The sequence below is a fragment of the Chiloscyllium plagiosum genome, chromosome 13, assembly GCF_004010195.1.
Source record: "Chiloscyllium plagiosum isolate BGI_BamShark_2017 chromosome 13, ASM401019v2, whole genome shotgun sequence".
NCBI lineage: Eukaryota > Metazoa > Chordata > Chondrichthyes > Orectolobiformes > Hemiscylliidae > Chiloscyllium > Chiloscyllium plagiosum.
In genome coordinates, this window is record NC_057722.1 from 70,555,053 (window position 1) to 70,569,699 (window position 14,647).

At 42.7% G+C, this 14,647-nt stretch overlaps 1 protein-coding gene across 2 annotated transcripts in view; it reads left to right on the top strand.

Annotated features, from left to right (window-relative positions):
* Window positions 1-3,015: 3,015 nt before the first annotated feature.
* Window positions 3,016-14,647, top strand: part of LOC122556180 (phospholipid scramblase 2-like) — an 87,850-nt gene continuing 76,218 nt past the window's right edge. Inside the window, exon 1 of one of the 2 annotated variants that reach the window (XM_043702699.1) lies at window positions 3,016-3,371. The gene's annotated coding sequence lies outside the window, so the exon portion shown is untranslated. The remainder of the gene's footprint in view (window positions 3,372-14,647) is intronic. The other variant, XM_043702698.1, reaches the window with a different exon arrangement.

A 14,647-nucleotide genomic window follows, 5' to 3' on the forward strand; every position in this document is an offset into this window, starting at 1 on the left:
GAGGGCCCCCTTGGACTTTCAAATTGGCACAGACTACTTATGGAATGTATTCCCCTTGACTTCCTTACAAATATGGTGCACCGAAAGACCGAATTATTTTATAAAATATGGCAGCCCTTTTTGAATTACATAAATACAGATATTTCGGCTATCCTAACAAGGGCTTTTATTTAATTGAGACTACAGACCTGGCTGGTCCGCGGCCCCTCGGGGGAGGAATCCCGCACGAATACGGGTTTTATCATATCTGATGTTAACACATCCCGAGCATGTAAGAGACTTAAATATACACCCTGGTTAGTTGTAGGTTAGATTAGTAGATAGTTGAGTTTTGTCTGTTTGTTTTTTTTTGTTGTTTGTTGTTGTTTTTTTTTTGGGTTTTTTTTTGTTGTTTTGTTTTGTTTTGTTTTTTTTTGTTTTTTTTGTTGTCAAATTTTGGCTATTGTATATTTGAGCTAATTGTATATCAATGTTTATATCTGAGAGTTTTGTTTATTTTTGTAAACTTGTAAAAATGTTAAATTTCGAAGAAAAATATCTATAAAAAAAAATATTGGCTCTTATCTGCGCAGGTAGGGTTGGGCACTAATTATTGGCCAAGGTTCACATCTAATGTTAAAACATTGTCAGCAACTTGAGAAACATCTGCTTAGAGCCAACCAGTGGTATGCATGTACACAACCAGACTAATGACTGAAATCAGAAAAGACCGATTATGTCCCATAACCACTATCAAATGCTCTTGTCAGCTTAAGACAGTTATTGAAGCAAAAATCTTGTTGACAGTGTGGGGGTGCTGTCCTTGAAATCTCCTAATGACTTGCTGCTGCAAATATCTCCAGACTGTCAGAAATTCCTTGCGGAATGTAGTAGAGGCAGATAGCAGACACTTCCAATGTTTCCATCATTTTCACCACTGTACAGAGCCCCCCATCTGTGACTGACATGAGACATTGTGGCTCTCGTGTTGTGGTTTATTTGAACCATTGCTGGAATATTTCTGGATTCAGCCTGAGGATCGTGAGCAAATGTCATCAAAATCTAAATAGGAAGAAATCTTAGGGCTCTTAGGATTGATGGTGGCATTTATTGATTTCATGGTGTTCTATTGAACATGATAACTGCGGCCTTGCATTGACCATACTGACTATCTGAACATTAGTCTGGCTCAAAGGTTCATAATAATTCTTTTCATATTCTGGATACATGTCCAAATCTATCTTTGCACGGAAAACTCATTTGAATGCTTCTCTGCCACTTCAGTGATGTTTTATATTATCCTTTCAGTTTCTAGTTCCAGATTTTATGTTCCTCCCTCATCAACTCTCCCCTCGATGTCAGGAATATCTTTTGTCTGTCTCTATCCCTTTTTAATTCCCACTTTTAACCTCTGTCCATTTTGACCAAAATACTATGTTTCAGTTCAACAGCTTAATGAAGAACTTGGAGCCTCAACCGCAAACTATCATTTCTCTCTAGACCTGCCTATTCTGAGCTTACTTCCTGCAGGTCATGCAATTATTACAGTGCAGAAGGAGGCCATTCAGCCCATCGTGCCTGAAAAAGCTGCATTACCGAGTGCTAATCTCCTGCCTTTTGCCCATATTCCCTGCAAACCCATTTCCATCCAAATAACTACTGCCCTCTTGACTGCCTCAGTTGAACCTGCCTCCACCACATTTCCAGGCAGTGCTTTCCAGAGTTTAGAAAGACTTACAAGGATGTTGCCAGAGTTGGAGGGTTTTAGCTATAGGGAGAGGCTGAATAGGCTGGGGCTGTTATCCCCAGAGCATTGGAGGCTGAGGGGTGACCTTGTAGAGGTTTATAAAATCATGAGGGGCATGGATAGGATAAATAGTCAGGGTGCGTGAGTCTAAAACTAGAGGGCAGAGGTTTAAGGTGAGAGAGGAGAGATTTAAAGGAGACCTGAGGGGCAACCTGATAACACAGAGGGTGGTGTGTGTATGGAATGAGCTGCCAGAGGAAGTGGTGGAGGATGGTACAATTACAACATTTAAGAGGCATCTGGATGAGTATATGAATAGGAAGAGTTTAGAGGGATATGGGCCAAATGCTGGCAAATGGGACTAGATTAATTTAGGATATCTGGCCAGCATGAATGAGTTGACCAAAGGGTCTGTTTCTGCGCTGTACATCTCCATGACTGAGTTATGGGGAAGAAGGAGACTGTTTAGCCCATCCAGCCCAACTCGCAATGGCTCTGTTAGCAAGTCTGACTGCATTGTCCAGTGCCAATCTCCAGCTTTCCCCGGCAAATCCTTGCGCGCTATCACAATCCAAAGTGGGTCAGTGGTCAGTACTGTTGCCTCACAGCGCTAGGGACCTGGGTTTGATTCCACCATCGGGTGATTGTCTGTGTGGAGTCTGCATGTTCTTTCTGGCTCTGTGTGGGTTTCCTCCCACAATAACAAAGATGAGCAGGCTGGGTGGATCAGCCAGGGGACATGCAGGGTGACAGGGATGAGATGGGTCTGGGTGGGATACCCTTCAGAGGGTTGGAGTGGACTCAATGGGCTGAAAGGCTTGCTTTCACACTGCAGCCTGGTCCTCAATGGCTCTACTAGCTCACCTGACTCTAATATCCATGAAATTTAGGAGCAGAAATTCGGCAGACAAATTTCTCAATCCATTCCCAAGCCTCCAGCTTTTTTTCTCCATATCCTCGCCCATCATTAACTGTCCACAGAGAGTTAAAAATCACACAACACCAGGTTATAGTCCAACAGGTTTAATTGGAAGCACTAGCTTTCGGAGCGACGCTCCTTCCTCAGGTGATAGTGGAGTGACGTTCTGAAATCTAGTGTGCTTCCAATTAAACCTGGTGTTATGTGATTTTTAATTTTGTACACTCCAGTCCAACACCGGCATCTCCAAATCATGTCCACAGAAAAGCTGCCTAAAATCCTGTTGCATGAAAAAAAACTCCTACACCGCCCCCTTGTTTAATCATTTTAAAGCTATTCCTTCTGCGATCTCCTTTCCTTATATCAGCGACATGAAACAGTCAGGAAATCCTTCAGCTTGCATTATGCACACGCTCATTATCGTTCACTTAAATAATTGCTGCTCGCTAACCATTTGTCGACTGAGTGTGCAATGTTACTGAAGGCAAAAGAAACCTGACACCGGAAATTTGAGGCTGGCGTGTGATTTCCAGATCTCCTTGTTAATTTCGCCAAACCCCCGTCACTAGGCAGCACTGAGGTTTGAGAAGGACCGCCCATAGGAATTATCTTTAACAATACTGGCAAGTGACACTCGGAGTTCAGTCAGGGTTGTGCGGATTGGTAAACGTTACTACTAAGACAGAAGGATTTCCTCCAGAGACAACATCTGCTTCTCCACAGCAGGTCAGTGTGTGGGTTTTAACAGCTCCTTCAACTCTCCTATTTAAAAAAAAATAGAATTCAGTGACATTCTGTAATATGTGTGTCTGCACAGAGACAGCCTGTGTTTCCTGTATAATTGATCATTTGCTAAAATGGAGGCATCCTGGTGAATTTAGTCTGTCGGTGGTGGGGGGGTCCATCCAACCTGTTCAGAGATGCTACGACCCCAGCCTCTGGAGCAGGGTACTTGCTGAACCCAGGACTCCTAGCTCAGAGGTATGGGCACCACATGGGGATGTGGGTTTGGGAGCACACGCAACTCAGGGCAGAATCTGGTTGTAGGGAGAGTGGGTTCAAGGGGCGAAATGGTCTACTGTTGATCCTGTTATGATGTGGAGGTGCTGGCGTTGAGGTGGGGTGGACAAAGTCAGAAGTCACATGACACCAGGTTATAGTTCAATGAATGGGCAGCGCTTTGAAAGCTTGTGATTCCAAACAAACCTGTTGGACCGTACCCTGGTGTAGTGTGACTTGATCATATTCTGTTCATCGTAATGAAAAGCCATTTCCCCCCCCCCCCCGAAATGTAAAGTCTGCATTGAGATGTTGAGGTTGTTATTCAGAAGGGCTTTTGCCCGAAATGTCGATTTTCCTGCTCCTCGGATGCTGCCTGACCTGTGTGCTTTCCAGCACTACTCTAATCTTGACTCTAATCTTCAGCATCTGCAGTACCTACTTTTGCCTATTCATAAATCTTATGGTGTGGAGAATTCTGTGATTTTAATTTATAATTCACTTTTCCTTCTACCCTTGATTATTTTTACACTGTCCTCTCTGGTATACCCACTCACTGGGTACTCCCTCTGTTATACTTGTCGTTGAGGGCCGAAGGGCCAGTTCTGCGCTGTGTTGTTCTCTACTTGTTGGCAGTCGCTTGTTCAGTTACATGCAGTTCACACCCTCACCTTCCCAATTTTATAAAATAATCAGAGGGTATAGATAGATTTAATGGTGGTTGTCTTTTCCCTATGGATGGGGAATTTCAAGACCAGGAGGCACATTTTTAAGGTAAGGGAGAGAGATTGAAAAGAAGAAGTGAGGGGCATTTTGTTTTGACACAGAGGGTGGTTCACGTGTGGAGTGACCATCCTGAGGAAGCAATGGATGTGGGTACAATTATGACATTTAAAAGCCATTTGGATAAGTACATTCAGAGGAAAGGTTTGGAGGGATATGGGCCAGGAGCAGGCAGGTGGGACTGGGTTAGTTTGGGATTGTGTTTTTGGCATGGACTGGTTGGACCACAGGGTCTGTTTCCAAGCTGTATGACTATGACTCCAAGATACCGTTCTCTTTAACCAAGTTTTCTGTCCTACGGCTTGGCTGTTTATGTTTACTGTCTTCTGCTGTGTCTCTCTCCCAGGCTGTTTTGTCACATGAGGTTTGCAATCAAAACGCTGAATGTTGTGCTGTTAGGAGTCTTGCCTTTTTCCAAAGACTGTGAGCTGTTCATAAAAAACAGTTAATTGTTCACACCGAAGCCTTCAGGTAGCAGCTGACCTGTCTATACTTCGGTTCTTCCCAATGATAGCTATACATCCAAAGTGAATGTCATAGGTGTTCACTAAGACAGAGCTAAATACTTGTAGTAGAGATCACTTCTGACTTCAAACCTTTTCCTGTAATCGTGCATTCAGTGCCTCAGTGCATTGACTTTCACTCTACAATAAATTACAGCTGTTCATTTTCTGAGTTCATGAGGTAAGAATGAGAGAGAAGCCAATTTCTTTACCTATTTCTCAATGAATACGGCAAACATGAAGCTGTAGGTATTGTGAAATTCTGCATCTAGCCATGCCCACACTCACCCCCTGACCTTTCCTGTTTTAATGGGCTATATCATAAGACAGTGTTTACTTCAGTGGAAATCAATTGCCTATTTGCTTGTCAGAGCAGCCCATGAACTCTTTATATAGCCATGTAAATAAGAGTTGGGTGAGTAAAAAGAGATCCATATTGTTTGATTACATAAAGCCAAGTTTACTCGCATCCTGTTTGAAGATATTTATGGTTTTATACAGTTTGAGTTCTAAAAGGCAAAAGGTCACAATTTCAATGGCTCGATGGATGGGTACGTCTCTTTAATTTCAACTATAACCATTTTCTCAATAATCCTGACAAGATCACAAACCAATCTTTTTAAAATGAAAACAACAATTGCTGGAGATCACAGCAGGTCAGACAGCATCCACCGAGAGAGCAAGCTAACATTTTGAGTTTAGATGACACTTCAACAGAACTGACTTCACTCGAAACATTGCTCTCTCTTCATGGATGCTGCTTGACCCTCTGTGATCTCCAGCATTTGTCCTTTTCAGTACAGATTCCAGCCTCTGCAATAATTTGCTCCGATTAAACTGAATACAGAGTGGGTTTTGGATGTTTCCTTCATCTCACTAAGGTCGAGACTCTAGAAAGGAGAAGTTAACAGTTGCACGAAGTTTGGAAAATCCCAGATACACCCCAACCCTTTCAGAACTGGATGCCAACTCCCATGCCAAGCGTAATTAAATTCAACTCCATCAATATAGATTACTATCTGTTACTATCTATGCTACTTAACTCTGTGATCTGCCAATATAGCTTGCAAGACAAAGCTTTTCACTGTGTCTCGTTACACCTGACAATAAATTTAATTCAATTCAATATGCAGGACAGAGAGGTATTGATGTAGCCCTATTCCTTACATAGCCAAATCTTCAATGCAGCACCTAACAATTATTTTCATACATATTTCAGGGTAGGAATTGTCGGAAAGGTCTATTGGTGCGCAATTTTGTATTGAAGCTAGTCTTTGTAATAAAAGCAAAATACTGTGGAAGCTGCCAATCTGAAAGGAGCACAGAGAGCCTTTGGTTTTCAGACGTGCAAAAAAGACCATTGAGTTTGGAAACAAAAGAGGAAGAACTGTAGCTGCTGCAAATCTGAAATAGAAACAGAAATTACGAGAGAAACTCAGCGGGTCTGGCAGCATTCTCTCTCTCTCTCTCTCTCTCTCTCTCACAATGTTTCATGTCCCAGTATGACTCTTCTTCAGAAGCTGCACTTAATAAAGCTGCAATGTGGATCATCCAGAATCCATGGTGCTGAAGAAGATTCAAAATGTTAACACTGCAGACACTACCAGACCTGCTGAGTTTCTCCAGCGTTCTGTGTGTTTGTTATATTTTTCAACAATATGTTCCCCCCACTTTCGTATTCCCTGCCTCATTTATTTGCTGACTTCTGTTATTATAGGGTCATAGAGATGTACAGCACAGAAACAGACCCTTCGGTCCGACCCGTCCATGCCGACCAGATATCCCAACCCAATCTAGTCCCACCTGCCAGCACTTGGCCCATATCCCTCCAACCCTTCCTATTCATATACCCATCCAAATGCCTCTTAAATGTTGCAATTGTACCAGCCTCCACCACTTCCTCTGGCAGCTTATTCCATACATGTACCACCCTCTGTGTGAAAAAGCTGCTCCGTAAGTCTCTTTTATATCTTTCCCCTCTCACCCTAAACCTATGCCCTCTAGTTCTGGATTCCTTGATCCCAGGGAAAAGACTTTGTCTATTTATCCTATCCGTGCCCCTCATAATTTTGTAAACCTCTGTAAGGTCACCCCTCAGCCACCGATGCGCCAGAGAAAACAGTCCCAGCCTGTTCAGCCTCTCCCTGTAGGTCAAATATTACTTTACTGCTACTTGTCTGTACTTTTAATTTGAATATTTAACCTCGTGGAAGTTTTTGATGTAAGTCCCACTGGAATTCATCATTTGGTTTGCTGACATGTCACTTTCACAAAATACCCTTATTCCCTTGAAAAATAAAAGTCAGAAATCTGAAATGAAAATCAAAATTCCACGGGAATCCATGCTAGGAGCTGTGCCATTTGTGATATACATAAATGACTTGGATGGTTTGATCTTGATTTATGATGTGCTCAGGTACATATCAGATATACCTGAGCACTGAGGATGTCACCTAGACAGGGGACGAAACGTCTGCAACACAAATTCCCAGCTCGGTGAACAGAACCACAACAACGAGCACCCGAGCTACAAATCTTCTCACAAACTTTGTACAGTGAAAAGTTTTTTGTTTTAGAAGCACTACAGCTAATCATAACATTAAAAAGACACCTAGATCATGGGGTGATTGAGCAGAGCAAGAAATAAAAATTCAAAGTTACAAAGAAGGTGTACAAAAAAAGCAAGATCCAGACAGGGTGGGTTAGTAAGTTTGCAGAGAACACAAAGATTGGTGGAGTTGTGGATAGTATAGAAGGTTGTCAAAGGGTACAGCGGGATATGGATCACTTGCAGATATGGCCGGAGAAATTGCAGATGGAGTTTAATCTGGGTAAGTGTGAGAGGCTGAACTTTGGGAGATCAAATTATAAGAAAGAGTATACAGTTAATGGCAGGCCCTTCAACAGCAATGATGTACAGAGGGATCGTGAGGTTCAAATCCATAACTCCCTGAAAGTGTCCACACAGTAGATAGGGTGGTGAAGAATCTGTATGGCATGCTTGCCTTTATTGGTCGGGAAATTGAGTACAAAAGTCGGGATGTCATGTTACAGCTTTATAAGGCCACATTGAGATTATTGCATCCAGTTCTGGTCGTCACAGTATAGGAAGGATATGGGGGCTTTGGGGAGGGTGCAGAAGACGTTTACCAGGATGCTGTCTGGATTAGAGGGTATGAGCTATAAGGAGAGGCTAGAAAATCTCTGGTTGTTTTCCCTGGAGTGGCAGAGGTTGAGGGGAGACTTGATAGAAGTCTGTCAAATTCTGAGATGGATAGATAGGGTTGACGGTCAGAAACCTTTTCCCAGAGTTAAAATGTAGGGGAATTGCATTTAAGGTGAAAGGGGGAAAGATCAAAGGAGATGTGAGGGGCAGATTTTTTACCCAGAAAGTGGTAGGAGAGTGGAATGCGCTGCCGAAGTGGTGGCGGAGGCAGATATGATTGGGGTGTTTCAGGCACTTTTAGATAAGCACATGAATATGGAAAGAATGGAGGGATATGGGCCAAGGGATTAGTTTAATTTGGTGTCATGTTTGGCCAAAGGGCCCGATCCTGTGCTATACTGTTCGATGTTGAAATAGAAATTGCCAGTGAAGCTCAACAGATCTGGCAGCATCTGTGGAGGGAGAAATAGAATTAATGTTTTGAGTCCAGTGACCCTTCATCAGAACACTGGATCTGAAATATTAACTCCGTTTCTTTCTCCACAGATGCTGCCAGACCAAGAGCCAGTCTCAGACTAGGATAGGTGATGGTCTAGTGGTATTATCATTAGACTAGTAATCTGTAGACCCATGTAATGTTCTGAGGGGACCTGGGTTTGAATCCCACCATAGCAGATGGTGAAATTTGAATTTAGTAAAAGATTCAAATGATGACCATGAAAACCATTGTTAATTGTCAGGAAAAACCCTTCTGGTTCACTAATATCATTTAGAGAAGAAATTGCCATCTTTTACTTGGTCTGGATTACATATTACCCCAGACCCACAGCAATGTTGACGCTCAATTGCCTTCTGGACAATGAGGGATGGGCAGTGGCTGGTCCAGTATACAGGGACACCCACATTCTGTCTATGAATGAAGAAAAGCTAAATTTTTTCCAACGATACTATATGAGAAGAATCATCGATTAAAAGCAGGCCATTCAGCCCATACCAATCCTCCGAAGGGCACCCCCACCTACTCCTGTAACCCTACATATTCCACAACTAATCCATCCAGCCTGCACATCTTTAGACTGTGGGAGAAACCCACACAGACATGGGGAGAATGTGTAAACTCCCAACAGACAGTTGCCCGAAGCTGGAATCAAACATGAATCCCTAGCTCTATGAGGTAGCAGTGCTAACCACTGAGCTACTGTGCCACCCCAGGTGCGATTATTTCACTGGTGCTGTATGAGGACGCTATAATGGAGCAGTAAGCCTGGGAACTTAAGGTGGAAAAAAGTGTGACTTCTGAAAGACCTCATATCCTATCTGAGAGTAAACTAGAACTTCATTCTGTTTAAAATAGCTGGTGTCACCTGCCCTGGTTAAAGTTAGGTTCTCGCAAATGGGCAGAAATTAACCTTCAAACTATTTCACAAATCTGCAGACTTTCAGAAGCCCCATTGCTGCTTACGCACCTCAAGATAAGCGGTATTTCGGCTCATTTGTAATTGGAAGTACATTTTAAATAAAAGGCAAAATAATGCAGATTTATGGAAACCTAAAATAAAACAGAAACTACTCTGTTGGTCAGAAAGAAGAAAGAAACAGAATTAGTGTTTTTAGACTGTGATTTTGCACAGAATTTAAGTTAATTCTGAAGTAAATTGTTTCAAACATCCGGCAACATAATATCTAACCACAAGTTTTAATGTTTGCTACTGAAGAAAGGAAAGGCACAGACAGGGGCAAGGCGATCACCCTCTAGAAGACCAGAGATCCCTGTATTGTTTGTGGTTTTTGATGGAAGCATTTTTTTTAACCTTTTTATTTATTTACCCCCACACTACCACCTAACTGCGGTAGTGCTTATTTTTTTCCCCAGCGCACACCCTGTGTGTGTGCGCAGGTATGAGACACAGTGAAGTGGAAGCATTTCTCTCTGCAGGCAGTGGATAGCTAATTGAAGCAATTATGGTGCCTGTATTAGGCCCTTTACCCGAATCAACTGGCATTTTCCAGTCAGTAGGTGGGCCTCCGGGGTTGTTGAAAAGAGAGACCATCATCTGAGAATAACTTAACCACCCCACCCACCCCTCAATGTTGGCAAACAGCTGGCTCCCTCTCCTCGCTGGCTGTCAGTCATTTTCATTGTAAATGTGTTGAGAAACTGTATCCAGTTGGGATGCATGCTCTGTTTCCTCATTCCACCCATCGCAGATCTGTACTGTCATACTATTTCAACATTGATAAGAGTGATCATTGCAAAGATATTATGGAGATGCACTAAAAATAGTGTTCATCTGATTGTGTGGCACTACCCCTGTGATAAATCGATTAGATTTACAACAAAGCCAGAAGACTTTAGGGAGCAGGTTCATAGTTCCTTGAAAGTGGAGGCACAGGTAGACAGGGTGGTGAAGAAGGCATTTGGTATGCTTTCCTTTATTGGTCAGAACATTGAATATAGCAGTTGAGCGATCATGTTGCAGCTGGACACGAAACTGGTTAGGCCACGTTTGGAATATTGCATGCAATTTTGGTCTCCCTGCTATAGGAAGGATGTTGGGAAACTAGAAAGGGTTCAGAAAAGATTGACAAAGATTGGCAAGACTGGAGGATTTGAGCAAAAGGGAGAGGCTGAATAGGCTGGGGCTGTGTTACCTGGAGCGTCGGAGGCTGAGGGGTGACCTTATAAAGGTTTATAAAATCATGAGGGGCATGGATAGGGTGAATAGGCAAGTTCTTTTTCCTGGGGTGGGGCAAGTCCAAACTAGAGGGCATAGGTTGAAGGTGAGAGGGAAAAGATATAAAAGGGACCTAAGGGGCAACTTTTTCTTGCAGAGGGTGGTGCATGTATGGAATGAGCTGCCAGAGAAAATGGTGGAAGTTGGTACAAATACAACATTTAAAAGGAACCTGGATGGGTATAAAATAGGAAAGGTTTAGAGGGATATGGGCCAAATGCTCGCAAATGGACTAGATTAATTTGGGATATCTAGTCAGCATGGAGAAGTTGGGTCAGAAAGGTCTGTTTCTATGCTGTATATCTCAATAACTCTGACTCTAAGTCACCCGACCTCAGGTTATAGTCCAACAAGACTATTTGAAATGCCTTTCAGTGCATTGCTCCTTTGTCAGATGAAGATTTAGAACAGATACGGCAACTCAATACTGGGCATATATAAGACTGTGGACCCATCAGCAGCAGAATTGTATTTGACCACTCTCTCTCTGTAACCTCCTGTCTGGACATACCCCTCACTCTATCATTACTGCCAAGTCAAGTGAGTAAACTCGCTTCAAAGCAAATGGAGTACAATTCACTAGGAACAGCACCATGCATAAGCAAAAATGAGATGGCAACCTCACAAAACTACAATACAGGACAACATGAACAGCACTTAATGGGAAAAAAACACTCCAAGGCCAACAGATCAAATTAAAAAAAAAAAAAAAAATTTGATTTGATTTAGATTTTATTGTCACGTTCACTTGAGTACAGGAGTACAGTGGAAAGTGTTGACTCACATGGTGCCATCTTAGGTACAAAGATACCTGTGTGCAAAAAACTCTGGTACAAAGTAGTAAACGAAAGTAAAGCATTACCTTCATAGAATATGTAGAAAAATAAAGAAATAGTTAACATTAAAGTCCTTCTTAATATAAACTACAAAAATAAAGGAATAAAGTTAAAAGTTCAACAGTTTTTGAGACCTTTGTTTACCTCGCGCTCCAGGAGACCCCAGCTGCCTCAAAGAACAATAATGAACAATATAGTACAGGACCAGCCCCTTCGGCCCTCCAAGCCTGCACCAACACACCTTGCCACCACAGACACTGAGGGACTCCCTCACTGCTCACTCTGCCCGTGCAGCACTATAATACCATCGCTGAAGCTGCCGTTTCCACAATCTCCCCCCGCAGCCTCTGAAGAGAGAGAGAACCTTTCAGGACCTTGACCACTTATGAGAATTGGAAAATAATAGCATCTCTAACTGTTCACTTTCTCTAAACCGATTACGTCTCTTGAACTTAGGAGAATCTCCTATGAAATATTAGGGGTTAAAATCACTTCCCAGAGTAGTTTGAACAAAATGTAAAACAGAATGTCTCTCCTTTGGCTTTATATCAGTTTCTTTCGGATATCCCTGCTGTGAGGCATCCTCACAACATTTCCCTACCTTGAGAGATGCTATGTAAATGCACTTTGTTGTTAACCCGATGGTGTCTTTCATGTGCAATAGAGAAATGTGCCTCACAGGGAGGGACACAGAATGCAGCAGGGTTTAGAAAAAAACTGGTCAGAATCCTGGCTGAGAGGGAGGTTTTGAGGAGGATGAGTAAGCAGATGGGTTAGTATCCAATTTCCCCAAATTGCAGAACCTGGATCATATGCTGATAGAATTCCTTTCAGTTTGATTTTCTCCCTGATGTCTATCTAAAGCAATTTACCACCATCTCTCTCTCTTCTGCCCTCACGTCTCTGATACATATAAATATAAGGCAAAATAAAAACACACAAATGATGCAAACCAGACAATGCTCAAAACACTGAGCAGATCAGAACAAATACATTTAGTGTTTCAAGCATACATCATTCCGAGGAATTGAATTAAACTGAATTGAATTAGCTTTATTGTCACATGTACTCAAATGAGTACAATGAGAAGTTTATATGTCACCACTTACAGTGCCATCTCCAGTACAAAGCTACCCATGTAACTAAAGATGCTGTACAAGGTTATAGAAAACACAAAAATGAAAAGTCTAGCATTCCAGCAATAAAAGTTCAGACCAGTGGTTTTCCAACCCAGAACACAATGGCACCTAACCCCTGGTCCACAACGGGCCGAATCTAGACCAAGCTTAATTCAGGATTACAAAGTCCCAGTTTACAAATGTCCAATTTACAAACACTCGTTTTGTTTTACTCATTCACAGGATGAGGCTGACACTGGCTAGGCCAGCATTTATTGCCCAGAGGGCAGTTAAAAGTCAACCACATTGCTGTGGGTCAGGAGTCACATGCAGGCCAGAATGGCAGTTTCCTTCCCCAAAGAGCATTAGTGAACCAGGTGGCAATGGATTCATGGTCACCATTAGATTCATAATTTCAGATATTTATTAAGTTTAAATTTCACCATATGACAGGGCAGGACTCAAACCCGGGTCCCCAGAATGTTATCTGGGTCTCTGGATTAACAATCCAGCGATAATACCACAGGCCATCACCTCCCCTGCATATTTATGAACTCTATCCCAACAAGGGTATTATCTAAAATATTCAATGTCCAACCATTTCCCATACTTATGAACAGATGCTTCCTATTGTCCTGCGTTAAGTTCTGTCTTACATACAAATTAACTGGTAAACAGATTCCAGAATGGAACCTGAAGGCTCTCTGTACACCTAAATGTGAATATCCTTCTATTTGCAATTACTGCGTGACAAGGAACTAGACATTACTGGAGAAATTCAATGGGTCTGGCAGCAACTGTGGAGAGAGAAAACCAGGGTGAACATGCAGTTCTGAAGACAAGTCATACAGGCTGGAATTGAACCCAGGTCCCTGGCGCTGTGAGGCTGCAGTGCTAACCACTGAGCCACCATGCTGCCCATAAACCTCTTATGCAGGTTTATAAAATCGTGAGTGGCATGGATAGGACAAGGTTTTTTCCCTGGGGTGGGGAAGTCCAGAAATCTAGGGCATAGATTTAGGGTGAGAGGGGGAAGATTTGAAAGGGACCTAAGAGGGTGGTGAATGCATGGAATAAGCTGCCAGAGGAAGTGGTGGAGGCTGGTACAATTACAGCATTTTAAAGGCATCTGGATGGGTATATAAATAAGAAGGCTTTAGAAGGATATGGGCCAAGTGCTAGCAAATGGGCCTAGATTAGGTTAGGATATCTGGTCGGCATGGACGAGCTGGACCGAAGGGTCTGGTTCCGTATTGTACAGATCTATGACTCCATGTCCACTGACTGCTTTTAGTCTGGCCTTAAAATTAACCTTCATTTTGTTTTTCTCTATTGAAGCTGACAGAGAGGCCACTCTAATTTCACAAAAGGCTCAGTTCATTCCAGCATGTTACACAAGCTGATGTAATTAAATGTCTAACTCTCTCAAATTGCCTGCTTATCATGCTGTATGAGTTATAGGGAGAGGCTGAATAGGCTGGGGTTGTTTTCCCTGGAGCATCGGTGGCTGAGGGGTGACCTTATAGAGGTTTAGAAAATCATCGAGTCATAGGGATGGACAGCATGGAAACAGACCCTTCGGTCCAACCTGTCCATGCCGACCAGATATCCCAACCCAATCTAGTCCCACCTGCCAGCACCCGGCTCATATCCCTCCAAACCCTTCCTATTCATATTCCCATCCAAATGCCTCTTAAATGTTGCAATTGTACCAGCCTCCACCACTTCCTCTGGCAGCTCATTCCATACACATACCACCCTCTGTGTGAAAACGTTGCCCCTTAGGTCTCTTTTGTATCTTTCCCCTCTCACCCTAAACCTATGCCCTCTAGTTCTGGACTCCCCGACCCCAGGGAAAAGAC